The sequence below is a fragment of the Rhodnius prolixus genome, unplaced genomic scaffold (genome assembly GCF_049639745.1).
Source record: "Rhodnius prolixus isolate KJV_2025 unplaced genomic scaffold, Rpr scaffold_8, whole genome shotgun sequence".
NCBI classification, from domain to species: Eukaryota; Metazoa; Arthropoda; class Insecta; order Hemiptera; family Reduviidae; genus Rhodnius; species Rhodnius prolixus.
Genome location: NW_027411593.1, coordinates 12,768,970 through 12,788,448, shown reverse-complemented (window position 1 = coordinate 12,788,448; position 19,479 = coordinate 12,768,970).

The following is a 19,479-nucleotide window of genomic DNA, read 5'->3' as shown; positions in this document are numbered from 1 at the left end:
CGTAAATGTGAATTAATATTAGATACACGTAATACGATGGGCTAAATCTTTCCTAATTAATTTCAAACGTTCAACACTAATTATGATCAAACAAGTTTAGATGAAACTATCCATTTAGTGGAATTGAATCGAGAATTGAACACATAAATATAGATTGATCATAAAATTAAAAAACACTTTCTTCCTTAATTAGGAAATTACTATTTATCTTTTTTGGTGGCTGAATGATTCTCCCTGTAAAGAGAAATTGTCGTCAATTTAAGACACATTTTTTATTAATTTTTACTAATCTCTCGACCTAGAGGCCATATTCATGTTTTTTTCTGAATAATTAACTATTGCTAATTGGTTCTGATTATACAATTAAAGCTTTACTTTAAATGTTTTTACATGATCACTAATCCAAAGGTGAAAATCTGTTGATTTTTCTTCAGATTACTTTGTTTGAAAATGCCTTAAAGAAGACGCTAGTTCCTAGGCCCGAAAGCTTGGTCAAAAGTAATTGCAAAATAATACTGAAATTGGCCATAATTTCTCTTCCTTTCTGGTATTTCTTTTAGTCGCTTCGACAACTATGGTCACTTATTCTGGTGATAGCTAAGGAACACTTGATTGCCTAACTAGGGAACTTCTATGCAATTCCAGCCATTCTTCAAATAAATAAATACAAGATAACAAGTGACAGGGTAATAAAATATTATGTTACAAATATGGTACTATTAGTTGATTCGAATTCGGGCAGGATTTTCACTTTGGTAATGACAATAATTTGACGCTCCCCAAGTATGAATGGTAATACAGTAAGACCACGCTTAACGCGGGGGATACGTTCCATCAAAGTAGAGCGTAATGCGAAACAGCGCTAAACGAGGCTATCTTAACATGTTTCTACTAACTATATAACATGAACTATTTCTTCGACGTCTTCCACATTTACCTCATCTAAACCGGTTTGTTTCGCTAATTCCACTATTTCATCCATATCAAGCGCACAATTTCGGGGAATCCCCGTAGTACTGCGAGCAATTTCTGGGAATCCCCGGGTTGAAATAAAAGAGCGCTAAACCGAAACAGCGCTAAACGAAACAGCGTTAAGCGGGGTCTTACTGTATCTAGATACTAATACTAAATTAGGTTATTGATCGATTATATCTTATTAATTTGACTAACATTGATCGAATGATTGTGATTAATAGAACAATAATTAATCCTAATATTCTCAAGCGTATTTGAGTCATGCGCTTTTTATAAGTTTATTAATCCTAAGCTAATTCCTTCTATATTTAACTGTTCGCCAAACAACATTCTCTCCAAAAATTTCCTGAATTTCGTGAAACGTCAAGTTTCTTCTTTGACTTTCCCGTTGGATAGGATGTGCTTTCTTTAAAGATTCTTGGTGGGAATTAGCTATTCTCTCCATGTTTAAATTTTTCCCTTTGTTTCTGTGATTTTTAGCGGATTCACGTATTCGAGACTTACTAGATTTAGTACTTTGAAAGACTTGCCATATAAATTTAGGCTGATGTGAGACCTCACTTGGACGATCACTATGCATCCTGTACAGGGCGTACACATAGTACTCGGACTTAATACTCAAGATTAGGCGACTGTTCTCTGAGGGTGAGATCTACGTCCTCCTGCATCCTTTCAGATACAAACGGTCAGCATGCGACTTAGTGGAGAACGTTGGTTAACATATCATTTATGAAAGAGAATCATCACAAATGATTTGGATAGATGATTAATGCTTTCAGTTTGAAATTGAATTATCCGAAAATGTGGAATATTTTGTTGTCTACAGTTCAAATCTCTGCCCTTTTTAAAAAAATGTGGAAAAAAACTGATTTTATCCCATTTTGGTTATAAAAAGAAATAATATAATCCTATAAGGACAATATTCTATGGGGGATCACGTACAATCTTATCTATTTTATGTATTATAGTTATTTCTACAATAAGCCATTGAATTGGCTCCAGTTACCCTATTGTACTGAATCATACACCATCTTATCTGTAAGTGGAATCTCAACTTTTTTTGCTTATTTTTGTTAAAGATTGGGTTTACCTTCTACAAAATCAAGAGCGGTAGTTCAAATCATCTCTATATATTTTTAAAAATCCATTTTCAATCAGATTTTCTTTTACTTTTCCTAATTACGATAGTATTGCGTTCATATTAAATTTTGGATTTCGTGTTATCACCGCAAAAGTCCGTTTTGAGTGCTCTGACACCAAAAAAGTTTTTCTTTTTACGTAATCATAATCCCTTAACAAGAATTACCACTGCAAAATAAATTTTACACTTTTTTTCAGATTTGTTTTGAAAACGGCTTCATCGATTTTCTTCATAGTTTTAATACAAATTATACTCATGGAGGTCTGCCAACTTATACATGAAATATTTCCCACGAAAACACATTAGGGATACTTTAGTATAAAGTAGGATATTATGATGCATTATGGTTCCAGGTTGAATTCCCGGTCCACCACTTGGATTTCATTTATAGTACGTTCGCTAGTCATCTTCGTCTTGTTATTCTAATTGAATAGTTTCATTTAATCCAGTACTTAGCATTTATTGATCTACTTTGGATGTACGAGTATGCTGTGTGTATTTGTTTTTTACAAGTATTTTTTTGAAAATGAGAGGTGGACACAGTACAATGGCCAATGCTTGTCGGCGTTTCTTTTTCTTGCGGAAGCCGTCTTTTTGTACAATCCATCAATCGACTGTAGAGAATGAGCTACATATACTACACTCATATAAGCGTTTCCTAAAAAGATCTTGGTATTCAAATCTTGAATTTGGAATCTTTGTATTCTTGTTTTGTAATGTTAATCATTAAGCTTGACCAAACTTTTGCATTGAATATCCAATTTTAGAATAATATTCAATAAAGGTTTTCCCAATTTATGTACGAATAACGGATCTTATTTTTCTTAAATTATTTTCCATTTTACTTTTTATCAACCCTGAGATTTTGAAAAAGAAAAATGATGAGGAAAATCAAGAATTTTAAATAAAGAGCGAGGAATGTAAAATTGGTAAAAGCTGAGAGATTCCTAGTTAACATTCCATTCCCTAGTTAACTCACTGGAATAGAATCTGTGAAGTGTCTCTTCTTGTACCTACATAACTCCTTTACTTTCCTAGGAATTCTGTTCCCAAATTAGTGGTTTATAGAGATCAAGGATCTCTTTAGAGAGTTCACAGCAACTTAGTCTAAAAATAAATAGTCCTTTGGAATTTCCAAATAAGCTACGTAGTAGTAACTTCCTGCAAGACTACTTTATCAGGTGGAGAATTACAAAAAGAAGAATCCTTCTACTCCGACTTATTTTGCTAACGAGACTTTTATTATTTTTACCATTTTTAACCAGAAGTAGGATAATTAGGATTTTATATCGACAAACGACTCACACTGAATCAACCATTGATTAAAGAGGCTGGAACTAAGCAGACCAGTTCTAAGTTCTTTCTTGACTACTTGACAGACACTTGAAACTTTTACTTCAAAACAAAAGACTTCGCTCTAAGCTTTTCTTTAGAACTTCTCTATTTCAGTTTAAAAAACAAAAAAAAACCTTTGATTATAAAGATGCAAAGTTTGGGGTTCAACCAATCATTCAAACTCCAGGCTTATTCAATCCTTCCAGTCAATAGCACCCATAATTTCTTTTTTTACTTTATTTATTTTCACAACTGCGGTATATTTCTGCAATAAGTGAAGCTGATGCAACAATACACAAGTAAAAACATGAGTAACGTGAGAGAAGAATTCACCCATTGGTGGAACTCGCAAAGAAGAATATTTCACTATCGTGCACTGGCACTTACTTAATTGAGATCGCATGGCCACCTGCGCTTCAACCGTCTTAAAGGATTTCCAAGTAATGCAGTAAGTTGGGAAATTAGTGGATTAGGATGTGAGGTGATTGATGTGTGGAATTTAATGTAACGGGATGTTACAGCATCTGAAATTTAAGGGAACTAGGAAATCTCGGCGCAAGGTACAAATTAAGGAGCATTAGCAGCGATTCGACGGAGTGTTTTTGACTGGAAGGATTGGATTTTATAGATATTGGCAGCTTTGGCTGAGCCCCAAAGTTCCGTTCCGTAAGTCCAGGCAGGTTTCAGTATCATTGTGTAGATAAGACGTTTATTGTTTAGTGAAAGGTTAGATCGTTTGTCAAGAAGTCTAGAGAGAAGTTAGAATTGAATAAAAATCAACAGCAACCTTTTTTTCCAAACCTAAATCTTCATCCCGATCTCTAAATATTTTTCTTGGACATGAATAGTTTCCCATTAAATTTTTTCTATTAAATAAAAAGTAACTATAAGCGGGATTCGAACTGGGGATCATTTCCGCTTTTCCTAATTCCTACTTCATAACCACTGCAATAAAACCGTAAGATTTTTTTACTAAATGATGGTTGAATTTAATAGAGGTTAAAATTAATTTTATATTAATTAAAATTTAATAGAGACATTAAATGGAAAAACCTTTTCTTTAAAAAATAAAAATAAAAAAATGTTGACTTCCTTTACTTTAAATTTTTGAGATTTATTTTATTAATAATGATAATTGGTTGAGAACATCATGGCCGGAGATAAATTAGAAACAGCAATGATATAGGCTAGATGTATGTCAATGTTAGCTAGAGGTATGGAGAATTGGTATGTATCTTCGCTTCAAGCATAATGCATGCACAAAGTGATGCTCTTTCAAAAGGGATTACTTAATGTGCGGTACTCGCTAAGCCCAGCCAATGGAACGACTGCCAACCAACACCACACTCTCTCTGTCTCTCTCTATGGCCAAAAGATTTTATTAACTGTTACCATATATTCATACATTTGTGCGTGCTTATGATTTTGTGCTCATGTCACTAATGCTTCTGAAACTTAGCACAATATCATATCCCTTTCAAAACTACCTTTCTAATTTTAGCTTCTACTTAATTCTAGCTTTATTTCTTTGTTCATTTGTTAAAAGTTAATTTTTATATAATCAATTATTGCCTAATTTTTGTCCAAAGCCGGAGTTGCTAATATCTTTTCGTCTTAGCTATAGGCCCCTCTTGTTTTTGAAATCTCTTATTGAACCTTCATCATTTCTTTTTAATAGTTTATTTATATGTGGAAATATTAGGCGACAATCAGATGAGACTCACGTTCGTCCTCTCTCTCTACAATTTATGTAAATAAAATATTCTGTCAAATTAGCATTTTATTAAAACTGTCCGGTGGATCGTTAAAACTGCTTCTTTTCTCTCGTTTATTGGTGCAACGGTCAGCGCATTAGCGCTAAAAGTAACAAGGATAATGGAATTGTAGAAGTAAACAGTGGTAACAATCCAAAATACCGAACTATTCTCTTCACTAGAGAAAAGATCACGAGCCCCCTTACGAGGTCTTATTGTCAGGAAGATTTCTAGAAGAAAGATTTTGAGCTAGAGGGTTTGCGTGTGACTGCAGGTTGAAGTGGAGTTTCCTAAATCGTGATTCGGTGATTAGGGGAGTTAAAGGGGACGTTAAGATCTGTATAGCCCGGTTAGAGGCATAAAATGGAGCGTTTACTGTGGATCGAAATATTTCGGATTGTAGAGATTGAATTCTTTAGAGATTGGTGCGTTGAACACAACAGTTCTATTCTATTCGGCCAAATGGGTTTTAAAATAGAAGTAGATTAGATTAGATTAGATTAGACTAAGGCGGCCTCAAGGCCTACGCCACTGCGACCCCTTTGGATCTATTGTGGCTTTCCTCACTCTAAAGCTCACCCTCCCAGACCAGTCCTTTTAATCAGACTCCTAATTCTGGAGAGCGACTCTCGAGGTAAAGCTCACAGGCCTTGGTTTTTCCTCCCGGAGAAGTAACATCCTTAGCCACACGAGCCCCTCACACTGACACAACACGTGCAGTGCCGTTTCCTCCTCTTCCTGACAGAACCTACAGAGGCTATCATCTGCCAGGCCCATGCGACGCATGTGTTTTCTGAGCCTGCAGTGGCCAGTTAAAAAGCCTACAATCATCCTTATAGCCCCACGGCCTTGACGGATTAATTCTGCATTCAGCCTCGGCGAATAGCCTTTAATAAATTCCTTCGCCTGTCTCTGCCCAGTGGTGGCAAGCCACCACTCCTGAGACCTACTCTGCACCCATAAGTTAATGACCGCAGACTTAACACACTTTGAAACCCCAAAACAGGGCTCCAGACCAACGAAGTGTCCGTAGAGCCTTCCCGGGTCAATAAATCTGCCGCTTCGTTTCCCTTATGTCCTAAATGACCAGGTACCCAAACCAGAAAGACCTTAGTGTGGTCACTAATTTCCTTCAGGGCACCCAGACATCGTCCCAAACTAGCCTTGAGTTGACCTGGTAGGTACTAATAGATCGTAGAGCAGCCTGACTATCCGAGAAAATTACGACCTTAGAATTAATAATTCCTCACCCGCTAAGCTCGGCAGCACAGAACCTAATTGCAGCTAGCTCAGCCTGAAAAACTGTAGCTGGTTTTCCTAGGCTAACCGAAAAGCTACATTTCGGCTTCGCCTCGTACACTCCCGCTCCCACACCCTCCTCCGTCTTGGAGCCATCTGTGTACCACATCGAATCTCGCATCACTGGGGGGCCACGTCTCCAAGCCTCTCGGTTCCCAAAACAGACTTTGAAAGGCTTGTAAATAGAAATATAAATTAGTTTTTTTCGACTAGAGAGAGTTTAGATCTATCGTCTAAGAGTCTTTTAAGTTTGATTACCGTTTGTTTAGTTCTGTTCTTTGAAGTCTATTGTGGGGATTTCAAGAAAGTCTTCTGTTTAAGTAAGGCCTAAGAGACGTTCACTGCTGGTTGATGTATTAGTTATACAAGAAGGCTGGAGGAAGTGCGAAGCCAATTTCTTGAATCCTCGAAAAAATGTAACGTCGAAAAATCACCAACTTTGACCATTTTTCCCCCCCTTATTCTATAAAAGATAAAATCCCCAAATTTTCTTTAAAATATAGGCCAGATCCTCGTGTATTCAGGGAATTTTTTGCAACAACCCAGATTTCTTGGATACTAGAAAGGTAACAGACTTTCATATTTATTGTACACATGCCTTGAACTTCTTCCCAAAAATGTTGGCAACGTATTATGCAATCTACTTATAGGTTTACCAATTACATCTTTTCAAATAAATCTAAATAAATAACATTTATTCAACCAAATAAATGGGATGCTTGTTAACCAGACGCCATGTTATAATTTTGTTCGTAACGATGAATCCGTAAATAATATGATTTGGGAAATGTCAACAGTTTTGCTTTCCTAAAATCTTTATCAAAAGTAGAAATTCCTTCTGATTAACAAGACAAACATAATTAACGTCCGATTCACTGTTAGAGCAGCGCTATTTCATTATTAATCTAGCCAGCCATTTCATCTCGTTTTATGTTGGCACAAGAAACAACTCAGAGGTGTGTTTAAACCAACAATTAGTAAAGTATACTTTATGAGTTACAGTTGGGCTACCTAAAAGATCTCTAGTTTGTTGCACTGTTACGTTTTTAATTAATCTTTAAATTCAGAGCTAGGTATAAAAAAGATATTTGGCATCATTTGTACTGAAGTTCATCATCCTTAAAACAGTAGAAGAAAGGATGACGACAGAGCTCCCCCAATCCCACCTGAAATCTGCCTATTCTCTGAAACACCGCATTCTGATCCCAGACCTAGACAATTGCAGAAAGATTCTGTTCACTTTAACTTCCCCGTGTACATCTTCCAACGCTGGACTTAGCCGACACTATTTTTTGCAGAACTTTTTCCTTTTTAAGAAAAGAGAGTTTTCCTAAAAGAATATTCTTTTCAAGGAGCCACTCCAAAAAAAAAGGAAAAAATCGTCGCAGGTCTTTTTCGGTATTTCTCTTTTTCTCCTGCCCAAGGCTCCTTATTTCCAAATTTATTTACAGATTGTTGTTCATTCTTTTTGGTGACTGATTCATAGTTTCAACGGGATTGAAAAAATAACTGCCATTTTAGTCTAGAAAAATTTGGACTCTGTCTTCAGTCCAAGAACAGACAAGACAGAAGACACACCAACCCAGAAATGTAATAGTATTACTTTCTAAACTAGCCCTGAAGATGACCTAGTCCCTAGGTCGAAAGCTCGGCAAAATAAATTTTTCTAGACTGAAATGGCAGTTATTTTTTCAATTTATTTACAGACTTTCTGCACACATGTCCCAAACCATTCCTGTCTCTACTCCGCAATCCTTTTCAATATAACACTTCTTAGAATCCATTATCTCCCTTAGCTTCTTTATTTCTCCATCTCTCCAGCATCCTGGATATGCTATATCAGCTCTTCTGTAGACGTCTACCTCCGTAAAAAAAAAAGAGTTGTCGCTCAGTACGGTCCATTTTATAATACAAATTTTACTATACCTGTAAAGACATAATTGTAAAATTTTTTTTTTTCTTCGTTACCACTTTTAGGACAGAGTTCACACCACTCTCTTGCCAGCACTATACTCTGTTCTACTCCTCTTCTTGAAGCACCATCTGCTTCAATAGTGGAGTCTAGTGGCCAATAGCTAATATTGCATAGATTATTCCTAAAGATGCTTCATTTTTACCTGTTTCTACAGCAAGAATGTGGGAAATTAATCCAAATTCTGGGAGAATTAAAATGTAAACTTCAGGATGTCCCAAAAAATCAAATTTGGTGTTGATTGGATATTTGAAGCGAAATACGCTTTTAATGTCATTCTATTTATGACCAAAATCCCATGTTGGGTGCTTGAGGATAATTCTTCGAAACTCCAAATACTGAATGCATCCATTGCACCCTTCTGAACTTGTCCAAGTTTGGCCATCAGCAAACAGCAGTTAGTGTGTGTCCTTCAGGAATTTAGTTCTTTCGAGATGGAACCTTTTTTGTTTAATGAAGAGAAAGTGAGGGAGGCTGTAACCGGCTTCCATCCAGGACCTTCTACTGATGGTCTTCGACTTTATTTATGCCTGAAAAGGTTCATCGGCTAAATGAGTCAAAATTTGAACGCTAGCACTAAAGACCCTAGTACACCATTTGGTAAATATAGTTTGACTTTTTTTTTCAAAACAAAATTTAAGTCCACATCTCTGCACAGTACACAAATTTTCACTTCAACTTTTTAGAGTACTGTCCATAACAAGATAAAAATCAATGATTTAATTTACTTTTGAATTACTACCTTACTAACTTTTAATCAATAACAAAATAGAATTAGGTTATTCCATTTCGTTTGTAATTCTGTAAATCTTCCATTCTTTGTATGCGCTAGATTATACATGTATACAGGAAAAAAATAAATAAATAAACATGGTTGGTCAGTTGTTTGAATCGGATTAACACTTTGATTCACTTTGATCTTTTTGTAAACCTTTTTTATCACCTTTGTCCGTGTGATAGAACATACAACGTCCAACTCCAATCTCATACACTCTATTTCATCCTGCCATTAGCCTAAAAAAGGATGAAGGAAAAAAAAACAGCGTTTTAAATTGGGGAATGTAGAGCTTTAGGGTCCTTCCAGATTTACAACCATTGTAATTTTTGTTCGCCTTAATTTGGATATAATTATCAGTACTTTAATTTTTTTTATCGTTTCACTAATTATTAAGTCTAATTAAATGTTCCTTTAGATTGGTCTATTCTGGGTATTCCTTATTAATTCCAGGATAGCCTCTTAACTCTTTTAGTCCTTCCAGAGCTTGTTGAGCGAATTATTCTTGAACATAGTTCCTAATTAGAAATTAAATTTCGTTTTTTTGGAGTAGGATTTTGCAACCCATTTCCACATGCGGCCCACGTGATTCTAAATTTCATTCTGACATGCCAAAAAAAGTCTATAACAGAACATGCATTTTAAAAGTTTAGTGTCATTTTTTTCGCACTAATGCACTTATTTTTTTGTTGAGGGATTCTTTTCTGTTTTACTAAGTCAAAAGGTGTTGACTCCCCATTATTTTTTAAAATTCTTCATATCAACGGTTTTTAGTTTTGTTTCTTTCAGTTTAAGAGGTTTACTGCACCACCCAGGTTTTATAGAGAAGTTTTAGAAATAAAGACAAGAGCTGGCAATCATTCACTTGGATCAACATACGCAGGAGAACCTCTAAAGCTCTCCAAAGTTATTCTTAAGAAGATTCCTTCTGATTATTAGATAGTGGAAGGATGCTGGATTGGAAGGTTTTTATCATCCACACCTGGTAACTACCCTGGTTCTCCAATGCGAACTACTCGCCTGAAGAAGGAACCAGTCTTGTCAGAGAAGTTTTGGAAGCAGAGTGTCGTTAGTCGATACATTTATGTAATACAGAGTAATGTTACTTAGAATTCAGATCTTTAATATCATTTTTTCTTAAACCTAATTCTCTTTAACTTTAACACCTTTACATCCATTTCTCTCTGTCATCACATGACCGTTCCAGAACAACAAGGATGCTTTGTCAGATGGAGCTCATCAAATTCATCACCCAAACTAAAACTGTGGATAGATGAAGGGATGTAGGTCTGAAGAAAAGTTAATTGGGAAACCCTAGGAGAGAGTTGGGAGATTTCAATTAATAAACACTTTCAATTTATGAGCGAATCCAAAGCATGCAACTACCAGAAGAATTAAGTTCAAAAAAAGTAGGGAACTGAACTGCTATTTCGTCATATTTCGCAATCTAGTGTTCATTTGGCTGTAGTCTTGGAAAAGAAAAAAAAAACCCACGCCTTCAATTACCATGCCTGGAGTCGCCCAAGAATTAGACAGCTGTGGACTGAAAAGTGGTGACTCCACCCACAATCGAGATCTATCATGGTCGTCGTCGTGGCAAAGGCGGTTAGCCGCCTTTCCTCCCATCTCTCGCTGGCATCTTATCTATTTGATTAAAATGTTGCGGTTACAAAATTAGTAATGCAAATTTTGCACAGAAAGTAAACTCTTAATTAATTTTAAGAATTATTTACTCATCTTTAAATTTTCATTTAAGTTCTTTAAAGGCAAGAAAATGAAAATCTGCTAGGTCTTGTATGGAATGTGGGTGGTTAGGCCAGGTCTAGATGGCTAATATTTTGTAGATATGCTAATTTTGTGACTAGGGATAGTATTTTGTAGATTTTGGTTGGAGTTCTCGAAAAATTACCGCAATAAGATATGCCAGTAAAAATAACTAATCTGGAATGTACAAACAGATGTCAGATTGTATGTTACCATTATCGTATAAATTATGGCAATAAATGCATTGATAGAATTGCATATTTTGAAGAAATCTAGATAACTGTATGCGGTTGCAGAATAGGTTAGTGTGCACTTTAAATTTTCTCAATCCACTCGAGACTATTTTCTCTAACTGCTCCAAAAAAAAGAAGGAACCTTCCAACTAAATAATTAATCCCCGATATTAAGTCGCCATTAATAAAATGGAACTGGTAATTGCGACAAAACATCTGTAAATGAGCTTACTTAAACGAAACTAAAGTGAGTGCTTAAAGCTTTTTAAAAGTCATCGTAGATACCGTTTTACAAGAAAGCGCTCACACCTAAAAGAAACTTTTTTTGTAAATTGTAACTTTCGTTCAAATGTTCACACGCACCTTCAAAATTTTTGTCTTAAAAATTATCTTTAAGGTATTATTATGTAATGGTGCACAATAATTTATTAACGTGAATACTGCAAAGGAAAGTAATTGATTGCAGTAACTATTTAATGTCACTCGAATGCATTCATTATTTTTTTATGAAATCTACTGACAGATTGTAACTTACAAGTCAGGTAATAATCTTAAATGCAGTTTAGACTTTTACAAATGAGTTGATTTGAGTTTTTTTCATTTTTTTTTTATTGAATAATGTATAAATATTTAGGCAGCTGCAGCTAGTTGCTGAGGTTTTCTTTTTTATGAACAATGGCGAGTAAATAGTGATTTTGGCCAAAAGAACTTTGCACAACTAAAGCACCTTCATGTAAAATAAGGCACCACGGTAGCCGAGCGGTTAGAGGCGAAAACCTGTTAACTTGTAAATGTATTGTGGTAGTGGGTTCGATTCCCGGTCTTAGGCCTTGGATTTTATTTAATGGTTAATAAAAGAAATTTACAGTAAAGTATGTTTGCTAGTCGCCTCCGTCCACGACACCTAATTGGGTAGTTGGTCATTAAGCCCGCCTGAAAAAATTGGCAATTACTTTACTTTCATGCAAAATAAATTTATTAAGCTAGGCAACTAAACTGTGCAGAAGTGCATCATGGAATGGAATGCAACGGTGAAACCCTCTCTTGTAGTAAGTGGATGCAAGGCTTCAGGTGCATCCTACTCCGTTTAGCTGCCGTGGAGTAATCACGTAATCCGCTGCACTCTCTTTATCAGAGTCTTCTGCAACCTTTCCTCCATCCGCGGCATACCACACTCTCTATATTTTATTCCGTCTGTCACGCATTTAACTTTTACTCAATTACTAATAATGTATTTCCAAAAAAGTTTGAAACATACGCTTTAACACTAATGTAGTTGTATATTTTTCTTTGTAAAATTGAATTCTGTTTCATCAAAGCTGTTCTCTTTCTCCTATGAACCTTTCCATCAATGTTTGTTTTTGATTTTATACTGTGTTACGATCACGATCTACTGAGTCAACAATAATGAGGCCACTCCCAGGTGATAAAACCTCTCACCTAGGTCTCTAGGAGGGTTCTAGGAAGAACAGCGTGAGCCACCAGTCATGAATCTCCGCTCACTGTGCCAACATACGCTTTGTCTCCAAATTATTTTTGAAGAATTCATCCCTAAATTAAACAAAATAAGTATACTATTTCAAATTCAGTTCCCTGAAATAAGTAAGCCCCAGTAAATGCAAGGAGCCAACAGTTGGGGATCACCACTCACTGGTAAATCTCACCCTTCAACACCACCAGAGAGAGTATATCCTTCTCCAACAAGGGAGCTATAAAGTAGATCTATCTGGAAGTCTTCTCAAGAAGAGACAAGGAAACTGTACTGGTTACTTAACTCTGAAGAACTATATCAAAAACAAACTAAACTTTGAATATTATTTACCAACTCAATATATTCCTAGCAAAATATAGAATATGTAGTTAACATCAAGGTTTTAGTTTATTGTTAAGAATAGTTCTAAAATACATATATGTATTTTAAAATATGATATAGTAATTAATTACAAAGGGAAGCAAGTTTTAGGAAGAATCATTAATAATAAGATAACAAATTTGCAAACCGAGATATGGAAGTTTCTTTAATGATGACTTCAAAGTTTCATAACGTAATGTTCCACCCCCATCTAGCTATCTCATTTTCTTAGCATATTCTCTCTGCTTTCATCTCTAAACATATATCAACTGTATTTAGTTAATTAAACCTCTACCACTTTTAGCCCCAAAAAATAAATGGATTAAACATTAACGTAATTATGTTCAATGAACTTTCTATCCTTGGGAAGAGCTTCTTTTTTTTTTAAATGAATATTTTATAAAATTAATTGGTGTTGGAAGTTACTCTTTAATATTCCTTCTCCCTTTTGGCTCTTTTACATAACCTAACAATAATTTGCTAATGAAAATTTAAGTTTTCACCCTCCGGAAGAAGAAGTAGAATGAAGAATTGGAAGATTTCTCTCCATTCCTCAAGGGTTGACGCTCTTAAAGAGAAGGTTTAATTAGCCATTGCGCTTTTGAAAGCTTAGAAGTTATAATTAATTTTAAAGTTTGTTTAATCCTGAAGAATGAGAGTATATATAAGGTTAAAGAGGAAGGAGATTGTTGACGAGGTAGCGATTGGGGGCCAGGGGTGAATGCGGTAAAAGTGTGGGCTAAGAGAGTCCACTTTTGGTATGGTGCACTGAGGAGTGGGCTGGTTGTTCTAATTTATGCCTTAGTTTAAAGCTTTTTGGGGAAATGGCCGACGCCTACCTTGGAGGAGAGTAATGTGCAAAGATAGAAGTGTGATGCTTATAGAGAAGCGCGCTGGTTCGTCGAATGAGATTATTTCTAGGGCGTAGAAGCAGTGGGAAGGTATTGCACACAAAAGCTTCTACGAATACAAATGGATATTGACCTGGGCAGAGCTCACGTAGTAAGGCTTTAAATCGGGTCCACTTCTAGGACGCGTTTCACTCATAAATAATAGTAATTTCTTTCTTCCCCTCCACCTCTCTGCCCTTTCTCGTCCAGTCATCATGCCCTTCTCCTTGAAAATAAAATAGAAAATGGAAGAAAGTAAAAGTTTACTGGGATGAGATTTAATAAGATAAAAGAGAAATTCGAAAAGCAAATGAGAAGAAAAAGAATTTCAGTCATTCTTCAAAGCTTTTTCTTTTTAGTCTACTGTGTTCTCAGAGTGAAGAATTGTGTATATAAAATGTTAAAATGGAAACGGTGTTCACTGGCGATTATATTGACGGCAGCCTGACAAATCTCTTCTCCATCGTCTCACCAAATTCTTATTACTTGCCGAGTTGCTCTCCACCATTTGGGCAGTAAAATGGATTCCATCTAAATCATTGGCACGTTTGTGGGGATGTTAATAATTGAAATGAATATTCAACGACGCAAATAGAAAAAATAAAAATCTTTAAATAATTAAACGGTCATGAAAGTTACCATTTTTACTAAAAATGATTAATGCTCATCTTAAAGGTACCGTTTTTTTGTAAAATCGTTCAAAACTATTCATTTTTTTCCTTTTTTAAATCGCTATAGCAAAATGGCTTTTCGAATTTGGAAACTTTTACGTATTTAATATTAATTAATATTTAGCAAACGACATGCCCGTACCTTATAAGCAGATTCTTTCAGGGAAAACATATTTTTTTAAAGTTTGAAAATTACTTAACGATATATAACGAAAAAAATATCATATCTTATTCCAGAAGAGATTAGAGATTAGATTATCGGGGGACAGGACCTGTGCCCCACGGCGTCGCAGCCAAAAGAGGTTTATTGTGCTAGCTCCCTGTTGGATCTAGTAGACGAAACCTACTTTCCCTACTAGTTCTTTTTGCGCTACTATCTCTTTTGGTCTCAAAGTTCCAAAGGTTTCACCGCGCAATCGAACAGCCAATGAGAGGACGTTTCCTCCTCATCCTGACACGATCTGCACAATGGTTCCGAGTGCTAATAAGCCCTCACCTTGTACAGATGACTATGCCCTATGTGTACTGTGTAAATGTATTGGGGTGTACAATATACGATGTGTTGCTCATATTCATGTTGTTAGGCTGGGATACCCGACAGGGACGCCAAGTACCCTGAAGAAGTGGCTAAATCCACTTCCCCCTATGGGGTTTTATTCCAGAAAAACTATTTTTAAAAATATTGAATAATTGAAGCAGTAATATTAGGGACTTCGGTTGACTGATTTGGTTTAAAATAAACGTTTGAGATTCCTTGGAATTGCGTTTATGAAAATATTGCACAATTTTGGATTCAGAGTGCCTCAAAACCTTTGAAAACTCGATTTAGAAACAATTTCGAGACATGACCAATTGAATGCAAAGATTTATGGAACTCACAAAAGAGAAATCTTAAAGAATGAGACTATATGATATAAATATAATAAAAGAAAGAACAACGGAAAAAAAAATAATAAAATAGAAGAAAGATGCGTACATGGTGGAAAACTGTGAAAAACTGGGTCACGAAAATAAGGTTGAAAGGAAGACCGATGATCTCTGTAGAATTTCCCAAGAGTAAATTGAATTGTACCCTTGATGGAATTATTCAACCACAAAAGAATAGGAGAAAATGAGGAAAGGTAGTCACGGTAAATGATAAAAAAAAGAAAAAGTCGAAAAAGAAAAAAAAAAAATATATATATATATATCAAATAAAGTTAGAGCCAATGGAGAGCGATGTATGTTTGCTACGAAAACAGATAACCAGATCAGAAAGAAAAATAAATTTATTTAATTTTGGAAAGGATTTCCGTCTATAAAGTGGAGTTTTTCTAGTTTTTCTTTTCTTTTATGTTGCAGACAAATGGATATTTTAGTTCAGATAGCATCAAGTGGTCAATTAGGGCAAGTTTTATGCATAATTTACAGTTACTATACTGATTAGTTTGATAGTGCATCATCCAATCGAGTAATTTGTTTGCTTAAGTAAACTTGCCGAGCCAAAATGATTTATACGTTTTCACTCTTGATCTCGATTAACTGCAGGTGAATATGAATTAAACTGTAGGAGGACAATTACCGTTCGATAAAGTAACAACCATTTGTATGATCACAATTTAACTTGCACTAACTATTATAGCCTTTATTTTCCTTTATATGCACAATTTTTATGACTTTTGAGGGCATCCTCACCGTAGCTTAAAAAGTTGATGTGATAGACGAAAATTGTGGTTATTTTTGGATTCAAAAGGCCAAAAGTTAGTTTGAAACAAGTCACAGATTTAAGGCAATGAAATTGCTGTTTCCCAGTTAGACACACCAGCTAGTGACATGTTTTACATTAACATGCACAATTTTACTCGTTTCAAACACTGCTGACATGACGTCACTATTATGTTTAGTGACGTTTAAATTTATATTTTTTCCTACTCTTTTCTATTATATATTTGCTGTGCGAATGTTGTCTATCTCTTTGTTAGGGTTTTTGCAATATTATTCTCGCACTTCTCCTCTTACATATTAAAACAAAACACGATATTAGTATTGTCTAGGAAGAATTCATATGAGCGAATTCCTGGCACTCTAAAGTCCTAGTTGATATTTCCTTGCTAGTAAGAATGCTGTTGGAAAATATTAGCTTCTCAATTCTTTATTTGCTCTATTATTAGTTTCGCTTTCTTAGATATTAGAAGAAAGATTGCAATCGTTTCAAAATATTCGATAGCTTGTTTATCATCTTGTGAAAGTCTTTTAAGATCAAATGGTGGATTTCACAAATTGGTAATATGCCCTTTTTTCACCCTGGAACCTTACAATTGCTGGATGTGGTATTTTCCCAAAGAGATTTACAAGTTTTTAGCGGTTTTCCTTTATCGTTAACAATTCCAATGTGGGTATAACCACTTATTTTAAACTTTTTCCTAATCGTTTTTTATTTACGCTGAGTACTTTAAATAAGTCACTTCTCTAATGAGTGATTTTGGATATTTTATGGTTCTAACACCCGAATAATATTTTGATTGCGAAATGTCTAACCTGAATTTCCAATTAGATAACTGGAAATTGTGTCTTTGGTGTGAACGTAGCCGAAACGTTGTCAAGCCTCGTGACCTGTCAGTTTGTTTAGTAACTTTTTCTGGATGAGCTGAGCGGTCACCTTACCTCTAATATCTAGTAATATTTTATTCCGCTGAACTTTAATTGCCACGAAGTCCACGATTTTTGTTTTATAGTATTAACACAGCCAACGCCTGGATTTCATTTTTAAAAAAATGCATTTTGCCGTGCTCACATTGGCTCTCTGTCGATTTTCCTTTAAAAAGTCTTAAAGAAAACATGTCTTTTAAAGGTTAAATGCAAAAAGAACAAAACCAAATAGCTGACCCAATACAAAAATAACTCGAAGAGAAAAACTATATAGCCAAACGGCTACACTATGAAGTGAAGGGTTAAGGAACTAAAATGTCTTTTCGTTATGCACAGCTAAGTATTCCAACTCTGTTCCAGTGGGTTCAACTGTAGGCAGGAAATGGTGCGGTAAAAACTGCTATATTAAAAAGAACTCCCTACTGACCATTATATAAGTATCAATTCGTTTTAGTTAGATCATAATAGAATGCTGAGCGCTAGGAGTTTTATGAAGCAATAAAATGCTACATTGATATCAAAATATTAAAAGGAATCGATCTTGTAAACCAAAAAATTCAGAAGCCTCAATGATAGCCCTAAACGTGGTACCATTATAATAAAGAGTTGAAGGAAAATAATAATACAATTTTACTCTCTCTAAGAATTGGTAAGAGTATTGTAATCATGTCGAACGAATAGTGAGTAATCGTGTCTTCAGCTGTATTCGTGAATGAGTGTCAGGACTTTACAACGCAGAACTCTGATGAGTATTAGGAGAAATGTCGACCTGCACACCGACAGTTTCGAACTCTTTGACACTTCACTGGCACTGAAGAAGCCCTTCCTGGCATGGCTAAATATTATTCTATAAAATGAATTAAATCAAACTCAATTCTGCTGATATTCAGTTATGTTAGTTGAAACTTCAGAGTTTAGGTAAAGTTCAATGAAGAACTATTTGGTAAAAAGTATGTTTTTCATTACTTTATCAGATGCGAAAAATGAAAAAAACATTTTGGTGAACGTATTCTAAAAATATCTCATTTTTATAGGCCATGTAAATCGAGGTGGAATTAAATTTGCTACCTCAAGTATAATTTTGTCTTCCTTTATTTCAAAATGATGAGGACAACATCTTGTACAAACAAGACCTTATTCGTGCTCAAAAACAACAACAAAAGTGCCTTTCCACCATCATCAATTTTTGGGCCAATTTGGGTGCTCCAACCTACCATGAAAGAGAAAGTCGCATAGGTTAAGGTATCCCATCCCAACTCGAGTTGTCAACTTTAAAAAAGATAGCAAATTACCATCTCTCTATGTTAGGGGTAATTTTGGGGTGGAGGGTATGAGCACTGCGAACGTATTTTTACTTTTATCCTTAAGATTTACCTTCATTAACATTCTTCATGATTGTATATTTGTACAATTTTTTACCAATCAATTTTCTTTTAAATTCAACTTCATAAATACAACAATTTTCATAATTAACAAAGGAAAATTGACAAAGTAATCCCTAGTAAGCTTCTCAAGGCTTTTGTTAACCATATCGTTGTCCATAACTCTTCTAAATAGTATTCTATACAAAGTTTTTGTACCGCTTCATGTACAACTTCACTAAGTAGAGATACGTGAAAATCATATTACCAGCTTTTCCAACAAACCGGAAACCTATTTATTTAAGTCGTGATTATCCAGCTAAACAATTTTCCTTATACTCAGAAATGTAGTATGTATTTCCTTGTATGAATATATTGGTTTCGTGAACGTAAATTGTTAAACTTAGAATGGAAGATTTGCGAGGAATCGCTCAAATAAAACAACTTGTCTCTTTGCCATCGTTTCGATAAATATTGTAACGAAGTTGACCTGGGCGGAGAAGAAAGGCCTAGATTGTTCTAGAGGTTGAACGACCAAAGTCAGTAACAGGCCGCCACTGCATAAACAAAAGGGGCGGTATCTACTTGTGGCAGAAAAGAAAGGCCTAGATTGTTCTAGGGGTTAAGCGACTAAAGCCGGTAACAGGCCACCACTGTGTAGACAAAAGGGCCAGTCTATACCTGAACTAGAAAGGAAAGGGCTAGATTGCTCAAGGAGTTAGTGACCTGTGTAAAAGCCAGCTAAGAGAAAGGCCTCAGTTGGGGTGGTGGCATATGTGTTTCCCAGCCAGTGATTGACAGGTGAGAGTGAGACAGACGGAGTTGGAGA